The sequence below is a fragment of the Phascolarctos cinereus genome, unplaced genomic scaffold, assembly GCF_003287225.1.
Source record: "Phascolarctos cinereus isolate Bilbo 61053 unplaced genomic scaffold, phaCin_HiC Scaffold_5;HRSCAF=322, whole genome shotgun sequence".
Classification (NCBI taxonomy): Eukaryota; Metazoa; Chordata; class Mammalia; order Diprotodontia; family Phascolarctidae; genus Phascolarctos; species Phascolarctos cinereus.
Genome location: NW_027555958.1, coordinates 35,163,188 through 35,182,296, shown reverse-complemented (window position 1 = coordinate 35,182,296; position 19,109 = coordinate 35,163,188).

The following is a 19,109-nucleotide window of genomic DNA, read 5'->3' as shown; positions in this document are numbered from 1 at the left end:
ACTCTGAGCAAGTCACTTAACCTCTGTTGACCTCAGTTTCCCCATCTGTAAAATAGGGATAATAATGACACCAATCTCCCAGGGTTGTTGTGAGGATACTATTTATGAAGCACTTTGCAGACCTTAAAATATATTATTATACTATGTGTAAGGTGTTATTATTATGCTGTGTAGAGATATTCTAATCAGAGAGGAGTGTGAGCCGGTTCCCTTATCATTCCCTCAATAACTTGAACTCCAATCTCTTTTCCGTGGTCTTCACACTCCGCCATGCTGCTTCTAAGCTTTCAGCTTCTAAATATTGACTATCGATTGCTCAATTTCTCATGCAATTAGATGCAAAGTTTCTTCTTCTTGTCTCTCTCTTCCCACCTTTCCTCTCAGCTCCAGCAAAAGAGTCTTTTATTTGACTATGGACTTTTCTTTCAAGAAAGGTAGAGAAAGAGAGAGAAGCTGCGGCTCAGGGGAAGCACCAATTGTCGCATGGTAGAAGCTGTAACTAATAGAAGGGTCAGAATGACTGTGAACTATGTGCCAGTGTGGATGGCCCATGGGACGACCCAACCTGGCTTTGGGAAGCAAGGTCTAGATTTGGAAGGGGAGTTGGTCAGTTTGCTGGCCAGAGGTTAAGCTGTTGTGGGAAGTGAATTCCATGGACCAGGAAACAAACTCCTTCAATTTACCCAGAGCATCAGATTACCAAATGAGTAGATGTGTCATGCTCTTTCTCCAGCATAACATTAGTTTGGGTTTTCCACACCATGCTGAGACAGGTGATTCAACTCTCTGGCCACTTTCCTGACTTCTCTGCTGCGACTTGGATCCTGACCTAAAACACCATTTTACCAGAAATGGGCAACTTCCCATAACTATTTAGTGGTGGGAAGTTTGGGGCAGAGGTGATGAGCCAAAGGAACACTGAAAGAGAAAATCTTTGTATTGCGTTCTCTCCCTCATTTGCTCTAAGAGGCCAGAGGTAAGCAGAATATATCCTGATTTAGGAAACTCTGTCTGGTTCCAAAAGCACATCTGATTGTACCTGTTTACCCATAGCCCCACAAACACTGGATTTTATCCTTTAATTTATTTTGCTAATTGAATTAGTTTAAAATCATACCTTATAACTTTTAATTTCCATTTCTTTAATTATTAATAAAGGCAAGATATTTCCCTCATCTGTTTATTTAATTTAGTATTGGTGAAGGAATTTCTCTGCTTTGTACTTCTAAACACTATGATGTCTATTTGATACGAAAAATGTAATACTATCAACACAGTCATTTTTCTCCTCAAATATTCTATGTTCTCTGCAAAAGTGTTTGTGAGTTTGGGAAAAACACTAACGACAGTCATCAGGAACCAAAGCTTTGTGTGGTTAAAATACGTAATGGGACCACATTTTTAAAGTGAAATAAAAACCTAGCCAAAATAACACACTGTTAGTAGAACTGTGAATTGGTCCAGCCAAAAAAAAATGAATCAAATGTTTACATCCTTTGACCACTGCTAGGCATATACCTCAAGGAGGTCACAGAGAAAGAAGGATCTTATATACACCAAAATATTCATAGCACATTTTTTTTGTAATAGCAAAGAACTGGGGGAGAAAAAAGGCAAATACCCATCAACTGAACCCATTGCTAAATCCATTGCAGTACATGAAAATAATAAAGTATTACTGCTCTGTTAGAAATGATGAGCATGTTGAATATAGATTAACATAGACATATGAACTGATACAGAGTAAAATGCAGAGCCATGGAAGTGACGTGTACCTGTAGGGTTAACCAGTGCATTGTCAAGCTACTCTTCCACTTCTGGCCAACCTCAAGTGTGTGACTCAGCAACGAAGGGGGCTTGGTGTTTTTTGGATGGCAAGGCAATTCCTTCATTGGCCACTGAGCCAGAAGAGCTAACGACCCAGTAGCCCTTTAGAAATGAGTGATGGCATCCCTGGTTTTCTCGTGCCCTGTTCTTTTTGTGGCTTGGGTTATTCCAGGACCATTTGGAAACATTTCCTGTGAGGGGTAGAAGAAAGGTAGTGCACTTTATTCCTATTCTGGTCACCATACAGCCATGAGGACCTGTCTACTAATGTCCTGTCTAGGGGAGCCTGATGATGAATTTGGATCTGCTCTTTCATGATCTTAGGTGAATGAGAATCAACCTCAAGATGGATACGTAAGGCTCGAAGTACATCTTGTGAGTTTCAGAGGTTCAGGGGTCCTGGGTCCTTTGGTCAGAACTGCCTAGCCGCTGTCCCTAAAAAAACTACTTCAGCATTTCAAGGAAAAAGTGACCACCAGCAAGGCAACAATCCAATCTCTGACCCTGTCTGACATGAGACATCTGCCATAAGAAAGATAGTACAGAGCTGAGGTGAAATGTGAAATGACTAGTTAGTAGTCCTACAAACTGCTTCATGTGCTGGTGTTTATAACTCAGCCTCCCAGCAGACTGTAACATTTGCGACAGTATTGATTGCTTAAGCCTTGTCAATTCTTGCTGTGTTTTTAGGGTCTTTTAGCATTTCTATTGTATATAGGAAATAAATAGCTGTCCCATACATGATTCACATTGAGCACCTTTCTACTCCTCCTTCTGGATGAAAAACAGACTTTATAACCAGAAAGACTTGTTTGTGTTCAAGTATTTCTTCTGGCACATCCTGGCTGTTACCTTGGGTACATCACTTGACCTTTCATTGACTCAGGCAAATCTCTAAGAGAATAATTTGCAGATCAGGTGCTAATTTTCATCAAAAGAGGAAGTTTCCTTAACAGGAGTTCTCTATTCCAATGAAATCACATATCTGATCCTAGGGGATAGAGATAGAAATGAAGATAGATAGAAATTGATATAGATGGAGATGGTAATAGATACAGATGGAGATTTAGACATACATGTAGATACAGACATAGATATAAATATAAAAGTAGACATAGATATTAATAATATTATATATTATATAATGATGTCACCTAGAATGTGTGTGTATGTATGTGTATATATATATATATATATATATATATATATATATATATACACACACACACACAAAGAGAGAGAGAGAGAGAGAGAGAGAGAGAGAGAGAGAGAGAGAGAGAGCACTTTAAGGTTCATGAAGTGCTGCACCAATTTTATTTCATTTGATCCTCACAATAACTCTGGGAGGTAGGTACTATTATTATAATGCTCAGATCTTATAGATTCTATGGGTGGGATCCTAGGAATTAGACCCAAAAGTGTCTAGGAAGAGGGAAGTGGGTCACATGACCTTTTGGAAAATGCCTAGTACTTTCAGTGATGTCACACAGCTGCCATATATATGTCAAACACAGGTCCATTCAGCCATATCAATCTCCTGCTCAATAAAGCCTTATTAAAATAAAGCTACTGCTTTTAGGATTAAATCCAACTCTACTGTTTGGCATTTAAAGCCCTTTACCACATGGCTCCTACTTACCTTTCTAGTCTTCTTACACAATATTCTCCTTTGCACACTCTGTAGTAGGTTGACCTTCTGACTCTTGTTTTTCACACCATCTCTCTACCTCTACACAAATTATTTTACCATGCCTGGAATGTATCCCCTTCTCACCCTTGTCTCTTAGAATCCCTCATTTCCTTCAAAACCCAGCTTGAATCCCTCCTTCTACATGACACCTTTTCTGCTCCTTGTATCTCCTATGTCCCTATCTAGTTACATGCTGCTTTCCCTGTTAGAATGCAAGTTCCTTGAGGGCAGGGACTGTTCAGCTTTTGTCTTTTTATCCTAAGGATCTAGCACAGTGTCTGGAACATAATAGGAGCTTGATAAATTATGATTGATTGATGGTTGAAATGACTCCAGGCTTATCTCTGAGACAAAGTTTCATGTTTTAACATCAATATTTATCTGATGGTGGTAGGAGGCTGTGAGTCATGGACTATCACAGTTTCTGAAGAATTTAAATTGTAGGTCACACAAAAGGCAATAATGACGCATATGGTGGCTTTGAGTAAGTGGAAAATACTATGAAAGAAGATTGCACCAGAGAAGCAACATAAGGTATCATAAATTTAGAGTCCAAAAGGGGCTTAGAGACCATCTTCCATATTTCCAAGTGTGGAAACTGAGGCACAGACATGTTAGGTGACTTGCTTACAGTCACACAGCTATTAAGTGAATAAGGTGAGATTTGAACCCATAGCTTCCCAACTCCAAATCCAATGCTGTATCCTTTATATCATGTTGCCTCATACTATCAGAGAGATGACAAGGAAGTGGGCTGGAAAAGGATGGGAGCCAGCACCTGGTGTATAGTAAGGCCTTGCTAATTGTTTGTTGACTGACTGACTAACTAGAAAGAGTATCCTTGAACACAGGTTCATCAAAGAAACATAAAGAAGAAATTATTGCTCAATAGATGGGCTCAATTGCATAAGATAAAATATTCCTGTGCAGTAACAATAATAAGAAACACAAAGTAAGAGCCCAATAGAAAAACTAAAAACTTACATTTAAATATATAAGGAACTACCAAAAAACCTATCCAACAGCAACACCTAGTCCCAAATGGTCAAAGGCCATACGCCATCACTGGTTGAAAACTGATTTTCAAGAGACAGAACTTTCTTGTAGAGAGAATCTCAGGCATGTTAAAAACACAGTATAATTTTCTGATGTCAATCCAACCTGGCCTTCTTCCTCTCAGCAATTGTTGGCTCCATGGCATTGTCCAACCACAAACTCCATCCACGTACAAATTGTTAAAAGATATTTGCCCTCACTAATAGTCAAAGAAATGCACATCTGAAGTACTACCTCTCCCCCCCAAAACTAGCAGCAGTAAGCAATTAAGAGCAGCAAAATGATGCTGGTGGGGCTGCAGAGAAACAGGCATACTTCATGTATTCTGGGTTGAAATTCAAATTGATGTGAAAGCAATCCAGAAGTATTCTGCAGAACTTATATCACCCAACCCTTGCATTATTGCATAGCAATATGGTAGGTCTGCTCGCCTCAAGTATCTCCCCACTTCAATCCATCCTCCATTCACCCACCAAAGTGATTTTCCTTAAACTAAAAGGTCTGATCATGTTAGACCTCTAACATTTGTATTTATTTAAAAACCCCAGTGGTTCCCCATTGCCTCCAGGATAAACATAAAACCCTTTGTTTGACATTCAAATCCCTATATAACCTAGCTGTCTCCTACCTTTCCAGTGTTCTTACATCTTACTCCTTTTCACATACCTTTCATCCAGTAACACTGACCTCCTGGCTGTTCCACAAAACAAGACACTCCATCTCTCTGCTCAGGGCATTCTCTCTGGCTTTCTTTGCGTCCCCAGGGTTAACACATTGCCTGGCACTTATTAGGTGTTTAATATATGCTAGTTGATTGATTGATTGATTGATTGATTGATGAGTTAAAGGCAAGTTACTGATCTGCACTGAAGGAGGGAATTACCACACTGAGAATGTCCCACCCTAATGAAATCACAGCTCCTGATCCCCAATATTATTTATAATAAGCCATTTTAATAACCAAAAGCACAAGCAACAAGAGATATGCCAGATATTATTTCTCCAAAAGTTCAGTTTCATGCTCAGACCTCACAATTTCCAGGCAGATGCAATATTGCAAGATTCCAGTTTGGCCATGCATAGAACTTGGGAAATGATATTCCAAGAAGGCAAAGAATATGGGCTCAGAGCCAAGAATAACTCACCTAGCAAACCAGAGAATAATATGACAAGTGAAAAAATGGATATTTAATGAAATAGGGGACGTGGAAGCGTATCTGATGAAAAGACCAGAGCTACAGAGAATCTTTGGGATTCAAACACAGGAGGGAATTGAAGCATTAAAGAGTTAACATAAATGAACAATGATAAAGGACTAAGTGAGGATAAACCACCTTCGTTCTAATGTGGGGAGATGATATTTGTGTCTGCTCAGAAACCATCATCATTAGCGTCCATGAGGGTATCCAGTTAGACAAGGTCTCAGAGTGGTTCTGTTATGTCTCAATGATCTTAAGAAAAGAGTGAAAAGGGAGGGAAAGAGGAATACACTGTGGGGAGTGGTGGAGAATGAGAAAAGAAGGTTAGGGGAAATTATCTGATAATAAGGATTCCCAGCACAAACAAGGAAGAGTACATGATACTTGGACCTTGATCTCATCTGAATTGGTTAAAAGAAAAAATAATACATACTTACACACAGAGGGTTGGGTACAGAAATATATTTCGCTAAACAGGAAAATAAAAGGGAAATGAGGGAGAAAGGGAGGGGAAATTAAAAAGAGGACAAATTAAGGGAGGGGCAACTAGGTGATACAGTGGATAGAGTGCCAGGCCTGGAGTCAGGAAGACCTGAGTTCCAATCTGGCATCAGATACTTATTAACTGTGCAACCCTGGGCCATTTGCCTCAGTTTCCTTATCTGTAAAATAAGCTGGAGAAGGAAATGGCAAACTCACCCAGAATCTTTGCAAAGAAAACCCCAATGGGGTCATAAAGAGTTAGACATAACTGAAATGACTGAAAAGCAACAGGATTAAGGGAGGAATAAGTCCTAAGAAAATACACTCTAAGGATGTACAAAAATATTTCTGGTTCTTTTTGAGGTGACAAAGAATTGGTGAATGGATGAATGAGTCGTGCCATGTAAATGTGATGGACTACTGTTGTGCTGAAATCTTATCAGTGTAATGATCAACCAAGATTCCAGAGGACTAATGATAAAACATCCTATCCACCTCTGACAGAGAAGCAATGGACTCAATGCAGAGGGGGACAATTTTTTTTTGGGGGGGGACATGTCTAAGGTAGAAATTTGTTTTGATTGACTATACATGTTTGTAAGGGGTTGTGTTTTATTCCTGTTCTAAATTGGGAATAGGGGTAGAGAGAGGGTAAGAAGGCAGGTCTTGGCTGATTAAAACAAATAAAACTTTTTTTTTTTAAAGAGACAGTTCTTGAATGTGCTACCACATTTCTGCTCACCCTGGTGTAACCTTCTTCCAAAGCATGAGGGGAAATGTTTCATCTCTACCACAAGAGCTATGGGGACTTTTGAAAACCTTATATGCAATTGTCTGTGTCCTCTGAGGAGCTACAATTGAAGAGGAAGTACAGCCTTGTATGCTGATACCCTGGGAGAGAGCCTCTATAGTCTTACCTTAGTTACTGCTCTACCAAGAAGTATTCTTTTCTATTTCCCTAGATGAGGAAACTGAGTTCGAGAACCAATCTACTAGATGCAGTACTAAAAAATGAGCCCTTTGGAGTTCTGGCTCCCAGCTCTGCATTCCAGCTCCTACTAGACCCTCTACCAGACAGCCAATAACAAAAGAAATACATCTCCCTGCCCATAGGCATGTGCAGAGCATGCTCTGAGTGTGCCAATTTGGCAGCACACCCTATGGCATATGTTATCATTGATTACCCCACCCCCCACCCTTTCACTCATAGAAAGTAAGGGCACTGAAGAACTTAGGTCTCTTATCATGGTGGTGGTAACTTTCGTGGTAGAGGGGTAATGATGAAAATGCTTATTTTGGCAAAATGGAACACTTTCCTGGAAATAACTCTCACTACTTCCCCTTAACTACATTAAAACCAGATATTTTATAGGTTCTCAGAAAGCCCTGAGACTTTCCCTAATCTGCCTAATTAATTTCCCTGCTGAAAAATTGTGATATTAATCTCTGAAGCAGTAGTGTGACAGATAGTCAAGCTCTTTGGCAGAGAACTACGATGAAACTCTAAAAATGATCAGTTCCCAGTCTTATTGCTGAACTTATTACTATCATCACTTTTTATTATTAGTAGTAGTAGTAATCATAATCATCATCATGGTCAAAATAACTAAAATAACAGGAAAACCAGAGAAAGGGATCAAAGTCAATGGGTTGGCCCATCTCCATGCTCATATGTATGCTCCCAGGGCTGCTATGCCCATTTTGATCAATTTTAAGTTGAGAGGATTATTTGATGGGTCGGGTATGTTTCACTTAGCACTCTTTCATAACCCTGGCTTGATAAAAGAACGAGATAAATTAAATTCAGATTTTTTTCCCCAAAAGATCAAAGACCAATCGGCTGATGAGCAAGAAGGCATTCCCCTGTTTCTTCTCACAAGGAGAGTACTTGCCAGGTGCCAACGGAAGAAAGCAGGGCTCTAATTAGCAGAGGTCAGGCATTTAAGCCAATGGTTTGTACTCCAAATAAAATCAATGGCTGTAAGTGCAACTGACAGAGAGAGCAGTGGAGGAGGCAGAAGCAAATAAAGGAGAAAAGGAAGAAAGAGAGAAAGAAAGAGAGAAAGAAAGAGAGAAAGAAAGAAAGAAAGAAAGAAAGAAAGAAAGAAAGAAAGAAAGAAAGAAAGAAAGAAAGAAAGAAAGAAAGAAAGAGAAAGAAAGAGAAAGAAAAGGAAAAGAAGGAAGAGAGAGAAAGAGAGAAAGGAAAGAAGGAAGAAAAGAAAGGAAAAAAGGAAAGGGAAGGGAGGGAAGGAAAAGAGAGAAAGAAAGAGAGAAAAAGGAAGGAAGAAAAGAAAGGAAAGAAGGAAAGGGAAGGGAGAGAAGGAAGAAAGGAAAAAGCATACAAGCAGAGAGTCAGGAAAGAAAGTGAGAAAGGAAAGGTGGAAAAGGGGATATTATGTTTATCTTTTTCTCTCCTTCCTCCCTCTCCATCCTCCCAGTTTCCACCTCTTGCTGTAGGAATCGAATTCCAAACAGCACCACCATTGCTTTGGGAAGGTTCTACCATTTGACTCTCCTATGACTCCACTCACCATCCCTGTAACTCCCCAGAACAAAACACAGTCCCACCCCCCACCCCCATTTTGTGTTGTTTCCTTCTATTAGCATGGAAGCTATTTAAGGACAGGGACTGCTTTGACTTTGCATCCTCAGTACCTGACTTTAGGGTTTTTTCTCCTCATTAGTTCATTATTCATTCCTCCCCACAAGGACCACTCAGAGCTACAACTAGGATTTCTGGACCTGGGGCTACTTCATGCATTCAGTTAGCCAGGTATCACATTTTTATTAAGTACTTACTATGTACCAGGCTACATATTCGGTTCTGTGGATACAAACAAAGGCAAAAATAGTCCCTGCCCACAAGGAGCATAAATTCTAATAAGGAAGACAGCATGGAAATTCAGACCAGATGGCAGTTAAGGGGACATGAGAGAAGGGGAGGAAGGATGAGGTGTGGCCCCATCTACATGTGATTGAAGTAGACAAAGGACATAGGATTTCAAGATGTTGAAGAATCAGTCAACCAGAGCATTTGAAGGGGGCAGGAATTGTGAGTCAGGCACTGAGCTTATTGGGGGTGGAGAGAGACCTTCAAGTCAAAGAGCAAAGAAACAAGAATCTCGACAGGATGGAGTGAATCTATCACTTGGCAACCTCTTCCTTTCCTTCTCTCCTCCCCTCATTTCTACATCTCCTTCTTCCTTCAGTCCTAAATGCCACTTATCCCCTCAGATTCACACTTCCCTTTGCTAACATCAATGCACCATTTTCCCTCCTTTCTCTATCCTTCTTATAATGGCACCACATACTGCCATGAATTGTAATTGGAGGTGAAGGAGGAGGCTTCTGGAGATGATGTAAGTAGTGGAGCTGCATGGACTGAGCAGCTCATGGAACAGTGGTCCAGGTCAAAGATTCAGAAGAGAAGGGACCTGAATGAAGGCCTCTCCACAGTGAGAAGGCTGCTGTTAAGAAAGCAGAAAAAGTTCAGATAGTGAGGAGTAGAACTAGGAATGAATTTCAGAAGTTCTCTATCCCCCACCTCTGACTCAGGGATTCTAGAATCACATTTTTTAAATTATTTTTCTCTTTTTTTTTAATGGGATGGGAGGTGGGAGAGAAAAGAGATTTCTGTTGATTAAAAATTTTAAATAGAGAAACAGAGATGTTACAGATGTGGAATATTATATGCACTTTCAGATTATGTCACTACATACATTGTTTTGTTCAATTGCTTCAGTCATGTCCAATCCTCCATGACCCCATTTGGGGTTTTCTTGGCAAAGATACTGAAGTGTTTTCCTTTTCCTTCTCCAACTCATTTGATAGATGAGAAACTGAGGCAAACAAGGTGAAGTGACTTGCCCAGGGTCACATAGTTAGTGAGTGTCTGAGGCTGGATTTGAACTCAGGAAGATGAGTCTCCCTGATTCTAAGCCCAGTGCTCCATCCACTGTGAAACCTAGCCACCCACTATATTGTTAGTTTTATTTAATTATTTTACTTTGTTACATAAGAGACCTTTCATGGAGTGGGGGTAATCTGAAAGTGTTTTCAACGTAAAAACAAAACACATCAATGAGGCACTTTTTCTTTTAAGAGTTCAAGGTCACCTGTGAACTACCAAGAGGAATCAGAAGATTTTACTTCAGCAGCCCTATGACAGATGAGATACCTGCTGTCTAAGGACCAGCTTAGCTAAGTCAAGAGAGATTCTTCGTCAGGCTGGCTGAAGAGGACACCCTTTGCAAAGGCGCACAGACAGGACATGGGATGTTACTTACAGAGAGAAGCAGTAGGTGGAACATAGAATGTATGGGGGGAGCAATGTATAATAAAACAGGAAACATGAGGTGAAGGCAGATTATGGAGGGCTTCGAATGTCAAACAGAAAAGTTGGTATTTTATCCTGGCGGCAAAACGGAATCATTAAAGTTCCTTCTAACAGCCAGAACTGATTAACTATCACTGTGCCCTCGTAGAGGGGAATCACTGCTTGTAAGGGCATCTGCCTCGCCTCCCAACTCAGAGCCCATATTCTGTCCAATCTTAGGGAAACTGTAAAAGTAAATGATCCTCAGTAGTCATCAGTGAGTCCTTATTACCCCCAGGATGCCATAGAACCTCCTCCACAGCTGGGCATTTAAAGTCCTTCACCACCTGGCCCCACCTACCTTCCCAGCCTAATTACACATCGTTCTCCTTCATAAGCATCATTCTCCTCTGTGATCCAGGCTTTACTGCTTCTCACACAAGACATGTCATCTCTCACCTCCATGCCTTTGCACAGGGTGTCCCCTCATGCCTAGAATACACCTCCACTTCTCTGTGTCTTACAATGCCTGTTTTTTTTATTTTCAAAGCAGTTCAGAACACACCTTCAGCGTGATCATCCCATTTGTTAGTGACCCCCCCCCACCAAAATTATCTTATATTTGTTTTCTGAATATGCAGTGTGAATTTGAATAACGCCTTCTGCTTCATGGCATTTCTTAGTGCACTAACTGGGACATGGCTATGTACATCTTATACGTGCCTATATTGGTGCATGTTGTCTTCCCCCAATTGAGGGGGGAAGCTCTTTGAGGGCAGGGACTGTTTTGCTTTTGTCTTTATGTCTCCAGCCCTTAGCCCAATGCTGAGCACATAAGGCAGTTGGGAGGTATCATGGATAGAGCGTGGAGTCAGGAAGACCTGAGTTCAAATTTGACATTAGACACTTACTAGCTGTGTGACCCTGAGCAAGTCACTTAACTCTGTCTGCCTCAGCAGCGCTGAACACATAGGGCAGCAAAGTGGTGTGGTGGATAGAGTGGCAGGCCTGGAGTCAGGAAGACCTGAGTTTGAATCCAGCCTCAGAAACTTACTAGCTGTGTGACCTTGAGCAAGTCGCTTACTTTGTTTGCCTCAGTTTCCTCATCTATAATTGAGCTAGAGAAGGAAACGGTAAGCTACTCCAGTATCTTTACCAAGAAAACCCTAAATCAGTCACAAAGAGCTAGACACAACTGAAACAACTTAACAACAGGCACATAGGATATTCTCTCTTTCTTATTTTGCTTTTTGGTGAGGCAACTTGGGTTAAGTGACTTGCCCAGGGTCGTACAGCTAGTTAAGTATCAAGTGTCTGAGGCCAGATTTGAACTCAGGTCCTCCTGACTCCAAGGCTGGAGCTCTATCCACTGTGCCACCTAGGTGCCCCTGACATAGGACATTCTTAATAAATACTTCTTGGTTGAATGATTGGTGGTGGGACCCTTCCCAGCATTCCAGATGATAGACTTAGCAGCTACTGGCTGAAACTTCATCCACGGCATTCCACTAGGCATTCCATTGGTCACTTTCTTATTTATTTATTTTTAGTTTTCAACATTCACTTTTTTTTTTTAGGCAATTGCGGTTAAGTGACTTGCCCAGGGTCACACAGCTAGTAAGTGTCAAGTGTCTGGTCTGAGGTCGAATTTGAACTCAGGTCCTCCCGACTCCAGGGCCAGTGCTCTATCCACTGCACCACCTAGCTGCCCTCAACATTCACTTTTATATAAGGTTTTGAGTTCCAAATTTTTTCTCCCTCCCCTCTTCCCTTCCAAGATGGCAAGCAATCTGATTAGGCTACACATGTACAATTATATTAAAAATTTTTCCACATTAGTCATGTTGTGAAAGAAGAATTAGAACAAAAGAGAAAAACCACGAGAAAGAAAAAGAAGTGAAAATAGTATACTTTGGTCTGCATTCAGACTCCATAGTTCTTTCTCTGGATGTGGAGAACATTTTCCATTATGAGTCTTTTGGAATTCTCTTAGATCCTTGCATTGCTGAGAAAAGTTAAGTCTATCAGAGTTGGTCATTGCACAATGTTGCTTTTAGTGTGTACAATGTTTTCCTGCTTCTGCTCAGTTCGCTCAGCATCAGTTCATGTAAATCTTTCTAGGTTTTTCTGAAATCCGCATTGGTCACTTTCGATAGAAGATCTTCAAGGACCTGGACCTTTACTCTCCTAACTCATAACCCCCAGTACTGGTGAATAGGTAGGAAAAGTGCAGAAAGTAGAGCCAAGATGGCGGAGTGAAAGCAGTGACTTGCTTGAGCTCTCCCCCAAAGCCCTCCAAATACCTGTAAAAAATGGCTCTAAATAAATTCTAGAGCAGCAGAACCCATAAAAGAAAAAGTGAAACAAATTTCCAGCCCAAGACAACCTGGATGGTTGATTACAAAGGTCTATTGTGCCAGGCTGGGAGAGGAACATAGTTCAGCATGGGTGCACAGGCAAAGACCAGGCCTCAGTGAACCTGGAACAGGCCTCAGAGGACTGAACCACATGCAGCTGTGATGGTTTCCAGACTTCTCAACCCACAAACACCAAAGACAACTTAGAAGATCAGTAGCAAAGGTCTGTGACCTCTGTGAGAGAGAAGCCCTGGGGCAGTGGCTGCTTCCAGAGCTCTTGGCCCATAGACATGGGAGTCGAGTGGCTGATCAGAGTATGATTGCAGGGATATCTTTGCCAGTGCTCAGGCAGGCTTCTCTTGCTTTGCCCATGCTTGGGGTTGCAGTTCTGGGTGGTGGTCCTGGGTTGAGGAGGAGCACTTGTGTGGTGGAGCTTGTAGTGGTGGTAAAGAAGCAATCCTCCTCACAGTTCCAAGGCAGAAAAAGAGTGTTTGTGGTTACTCATAGACCAGGAAAGGAATAAACACCTCTCCCTTGATCATACCACCTTGGAAGAATGGAAAATTTACAGGTCCCTAGAAGTAGTTCTGAAAACAGCTGCACAAAACCTCCGAAGTTTGGGACAGTACATTCTCCACACTAGAAGCAGACCTCTACCCTAAGAAAGAGTTTAAAACTCAAGTAATTGTCCAAGAACATGAACAAACTGTGCAAAAAAAGTCAGACCATAGAATCTTTCTTTGGTGACAAAGAAGATCAAAACATAAAACCAGAAGAAGATAACAAGGTCGAAGCTCCCACATCCAAAGCCTCCAAGAAAAATATGAATTGGTCCCAAGCTGTGGAAGAGCTCAAAAAGGATTTTGAGAAGCAAGTAAGGGAAATAGAGGAAAAACTGAGAAGAGAAATGAGAGTGATGCAAGAAAATCATGAAAAACAAGTCGACAGCTTGCTAAAGGAGACTCAAAAAAATACTGAAAAAAATAGCACCTTAAAAAACAGACTAACCCAAATGGCAAAAGAGGTCCAAAAAGCCAATGAGAAGAATACCTTAAAAAGCAGAATTGGCCAGATGGAAAAGGAAGTCCAAAAGCTCACTGAAGAAAATACTTCCTTAAAAATTAGAATGGATCATTCCCCAATTGATAAATGGTCAAAGGATATGAACAGGCAGTTCTCAGATGAAAAAACTAAAGCCATCTATAGTCATATGATAAAATGCTCTAAATCACTATTTATTAGAGAAATGCAATCAAAACAACTCTGAGGTGCCACATCACACCTATCAGATTGGTCAACATGACAAAACAGGAAAATGATAAATATTGGAGAAGATGTGGGGGAAATGGAACACTAATGCATTGTTGGTGGAGTTGTGAAATGGTCCAACCATTTTGGAGAGCAATTTGGAACTACGCCCAAAGGACTATAAAAATGTGCATATCCTTTAACCCAGCAATAGCACTTCTAGGGCTATATCCCAGAGAGATCATAAAAATGGGGCAAAGACCTACATGTACAAAAATATTTATAGCTGATCTTTTTGTGGTGGCAAAGAATTAGAAATTGAGAGGATGCCCATCAACTGGGGAATGGCTGAACAAGTTGTGGTATATCAACGTAATGGAATACTATTGTGTTATAAGAAATGATGAACAGGCAAACTTCAGAAAAACCTGAAAATTTGTATGGTCTGATGCTGAGTGAAGTGAGCAGAACCAGGAGAATGTTGTACATGGTAACAGCCATGTCGTGCAATGACTAATATTGATAGACCTAACCCTTCCCAGCAATACAAGGATCTAAGGCATCTCCAAAGGCCTCATGATGGAAAATGCTATCCACAAAGAAGAAAGAACCATGGAGTTTGAATGCAAATCGAAGCATACTATTTGCTATTTTTTTCTTCTGTTATGTTTTTGTTTCCTCTTTCTGGTGGTTCCTCCTATTGGTTCTAATTCTTCCTTACAACATCACTAATGTGAAAATATGTTTAATAGGAACGTACATGTATAGCCAATATCAGATTGTGCACTATCTTGGGAAGGGAGGTTAGGAAGGGAAGGGAAGAAAAATTTAAAACTCAAAAGCCTGTGGAAGTGATTGTTGATAATTCAAAATAAATTAATTAATTTAAAAAATTAGAATGGAGCAAATGAAAGCTAGTGACTTTATGAGAAATCAAGACATTGAAAAAAAACCCCAAAAGAATGAAAAAATAGAAGACAATGTGAAATATCTCATTGGAAAACCAACTGACCTGGAAAATAGATCCAGGAGATAATTTAAAATTTATTGGACTATCTGAAAGCCATAATCAAAAAAAGAGCCTAGACATCATCTTTCAAGAAATTATCAAGGAAAATTGCCCTGATATTCTAGAACTTGAGGGTAAAGTAGAAGTGGAAAGAATCCATCAATCACCTCCTGAAAGAGAGCTCCAAAGGAAAACTCCTAGATTTATTGTGGCCAAATTCCAGAGTTCTGAGGTCAAGGAGAAAATATTGTAAGCAGCCAGAGAGAAACAATTCAAATATTGTGTTTTTCTTTCTTTTTTTTCTCTTCCTTTTTTGGCAACAGGGGTTAAGTGACTTGCCCAGGGACACACAGCTAGTGAGCATCAATTCAAATACTGTGGAAACACAATTAGGATAACACACACGATTTAGCAGCTTCTACATTAAGGGACTGGAGGGCTTGGAATATGATATTCCAGAGAGTAAAGGAGATGGGATTACAGCCAAGAATCACCTATCCAGGAAAACTGAGTATAATCCTTCAGGGGAAAAAATGAACATTCAGTGAAATAGAAGACTTTCAAACATTCTTGATGAAAAGACCACAGCTGAATAGAAAATTTAACTTTCAAATACAAGACTCAAGAGAAGCATGAAGAGGTAAACAAGAAAGAGAAATCATAAGAGACTTATTAAGGTTGAACTGTTTACATTCCTACATGGAAAGATGATATTTGTTACTTATGAGGCCTTTGTCAGTATTAGGGTAGTTGGAGGGGAAAAAATTATATGGATAGGTAGAAAGATAGATAGATAGATAGATAGATAGATAGATAGATAGATAGATAGATAGATGGCACAGAGTGAGTTGAAGATGAAGGAGTGATAGCTGGAGAATAAAATTAAGGAATGAGAGAGGATTATACTGGGAGAAGAAGAAAGGGAGAGGTAGAATAAAGTAAATTATCTCGCATAAAACAGACAAGAAAAGGCTCTTACAGTGGGGAAAGGTGAGAGGGAATGAGTGAATCTTATTCTCATTGGATTTGGCTTAAGGTGGGAATACCATACACACTCAATTGGGTATGGAAATCTATCTTACCCTACAGGAAAATAGGGGGGAAGGGAATAAAGAGAGGGGGAAATGATAAAGGAAGGGGCAGACGGGAGGAGGGGATAAACAGAAGCTAACACTTCTGAGGAGAGACACGGTCAAAGGAGAGAATAGAACAAATGGGGGACAGGATAGGATGAAGGGAAATCGTTTTCCACAACGTGACTACTATGGAAGTGTTTTGCATGACTACACATGTAGAACCTGTATTGAGTTCCTTGCCTTCTCAATGAGGGTGGGTGGGGAGGGAGAAAGGGAGAAAATTTGGAATTCAAAGTTTTAAAAACAAATGTTAAAAATTGTTTTCACATGCAACTGGGAAATAAGATATACAGGCAATGGGGTATAGAAATCTACAGGACAATAGAAGGGGAGGGGATAAGAGAAGGGGGGAGATAGAAGGGAGGGCAGATCAGGGGAAAGGGTATTCAGAATGCATGCTGTTTTGGGGTGGGGGGAAGGGACGAGATGGGGAGAAAATTTGGAACTCAAAATCTTATGGAAGTGAATATTAAAAACTAAAAATAAATTAATTAATGAACAGCCTTACCTAAAAATTAAAAAAAAAAAATAAAAATGCATGACTTTCCCAATAGATAAATGGCCAATGGATATGAACATGTAGTTCTCAAAAGAAGAAATGCAAGCTATCAACAACCAAATGAAAAAAATGTTCCAAATTACTAATAAGAAGGAAAATGAAAATTAAAACAACACATGCCCATCAGAATGAAAGAGATGATCAAAAAAAAAAAAAAGGAAAATGACAATTATTGGAAAGCCTACAAGGGGACAAGCGCTTGAAGGTACTGTTGGTGGAGCTGAGAATTAATCCAACCATCTCTGAAAGAAATTTTGGTACAATGCCCCAAAAGTTGCTAAACTGAGTATACCCTTTGACCCAGAGATACTGCTATTACTCCTAATAGGCATATGCCCACAAAGAGGTTAGTATTATAGGGGAAAGACACATAGATACAAAAATATTTATAGTAATACTTTTTCTTGTAGTAAAGAACAGGAAATAAAGTGGTTACTCATCATTTGCAGGATGTCTGAACAAATTGTGCCAAGTAAATGGAACATTATTATAGAATAAAAAATTATTATATGATGGCTTCAGAGAAACTTGGGAATAGTTGTATGGAACCATATGGAAAGAAGTGAGCAGAACCTGGAAAACAGCTTTCATGATGACCGCAACAGTGCAAAGAAAAACTACATTGAAAGCCTTCAGAAAATTTGGATCAATGTGGTAACTGGGCATGACTCCAGAAGACTTATGATGACTCATGAATCCTACTTCTTGGCAGAGAGACGGTGGACCAGAGGAGCAGAAGAAGACATCCAAATACAAACAGAGCCAATGTGTTCGTTTGTTTTGCTTAGCTATATTTATTGGTTACAAGGGAGAGATTCTATTGAATGTTTGATGGGTAGCGATAGTGATGAGGAAAAAGAAGAAAATAAAGAAAAGAGCATAATCTAAGCATTAAAAAAATAAACATAACTGAGCGGAAGGAAAGTCAGAAGGGGACACAGACTAGGAGAGTAATTTTGTTACTAAATATTATAGTCAATATATACTAAAATAAACTGTATTCGCAGAAGTGCACAGTTACATATGCAATCCTTCTTTTTGTTTTGTTTTTTTTTCTGTATTGAAATGTTCACTCTTAATAGTATTTGTTAAATTCATAATAAAAAAGAAAAGTTACCCTTTAAAATTATTCTTAACTTTAGGTATCAACTGGCCCAGTTTTAATATCCAATTGATTGAGATGGTTACATACCCAAGGAAAGAATATAAGAATCAGTTTTGAAACCCCAGTACCCCTGAGGTAGTCAAAGAACTCCATGACACCATGAACAGTACTCCCAGAACCTTTTCCCTTTGGCCAAAGGAGGCTGTCCTATTCTGAGGCAGTGTGCTCAAGCAGCAGTCCACATGGGCCCAGTACCTCAGGTAAAAGAGATACACCGAGACAGGTCACCGTTAAGAGATTGGGATGCCATGTGGCGGGGAGATGAAGAGGTATGAGGGGAGATGATATCTGCAGAGACATCTCATTGCATTGCAAGCAGATGAAGAAGGAAGCCAGTGATTGCACTAGCATTTCCTCATGAGTAATCAGGAGTTCCACGGAGAAGGAAGAGGTTGGTATATGAGGGTGGGCAATGCGGAGGTCAATTATTATTTGGTAATAATAAAAAACAACAACGACAAAGTGCCTTGAGGGTGGGGAGATTGTAATGTGCAGGGGAAGGGAAGGGAATAAGTACTTTTTAAACACCTACCTTGTGCCAGGCGCTTTACACAGATCATCTCATTTGATCCTCACAACAACCCTGGGAGATAAGTGCTGTTACTATCTCCATTTTATAGTTACAGAAACTGAGGCAGAAAAGTTAAATGACTTGACCAGGGTCACACAGCTAGTAAATGTCTGAGGTGGGATTTAAACTCAGGTCTTCTTGATTCTAGGTCCAGTACTCCCAGCACCACCTAGCGACACTGATGGTATCGGTGGATGATGTGGCAAGAGTATGAGGAGGCCAGAGGTGGAGGGATCAATAAAGGCTTTGAAACATGGGTGCGCTCAGAGTGTTTGGATGTGGGACTCCTTTAATTATCATTGTGGTAAATGCGGTATGTAGGAGGTAGGGGAGAGGGAGGTTCCTGAGTAACCATGTTTTTCTGATTGTATTTCATGTTGCTGCTGAGCCGCCATGCATACCGTGTACTGCTGTGGAGGAAAAAAAGGTGATGGTAAGGTTACAATATCAGATCCAGGCTATGATTGCCTATCTAAGTTATGGGAGCTAAGGCG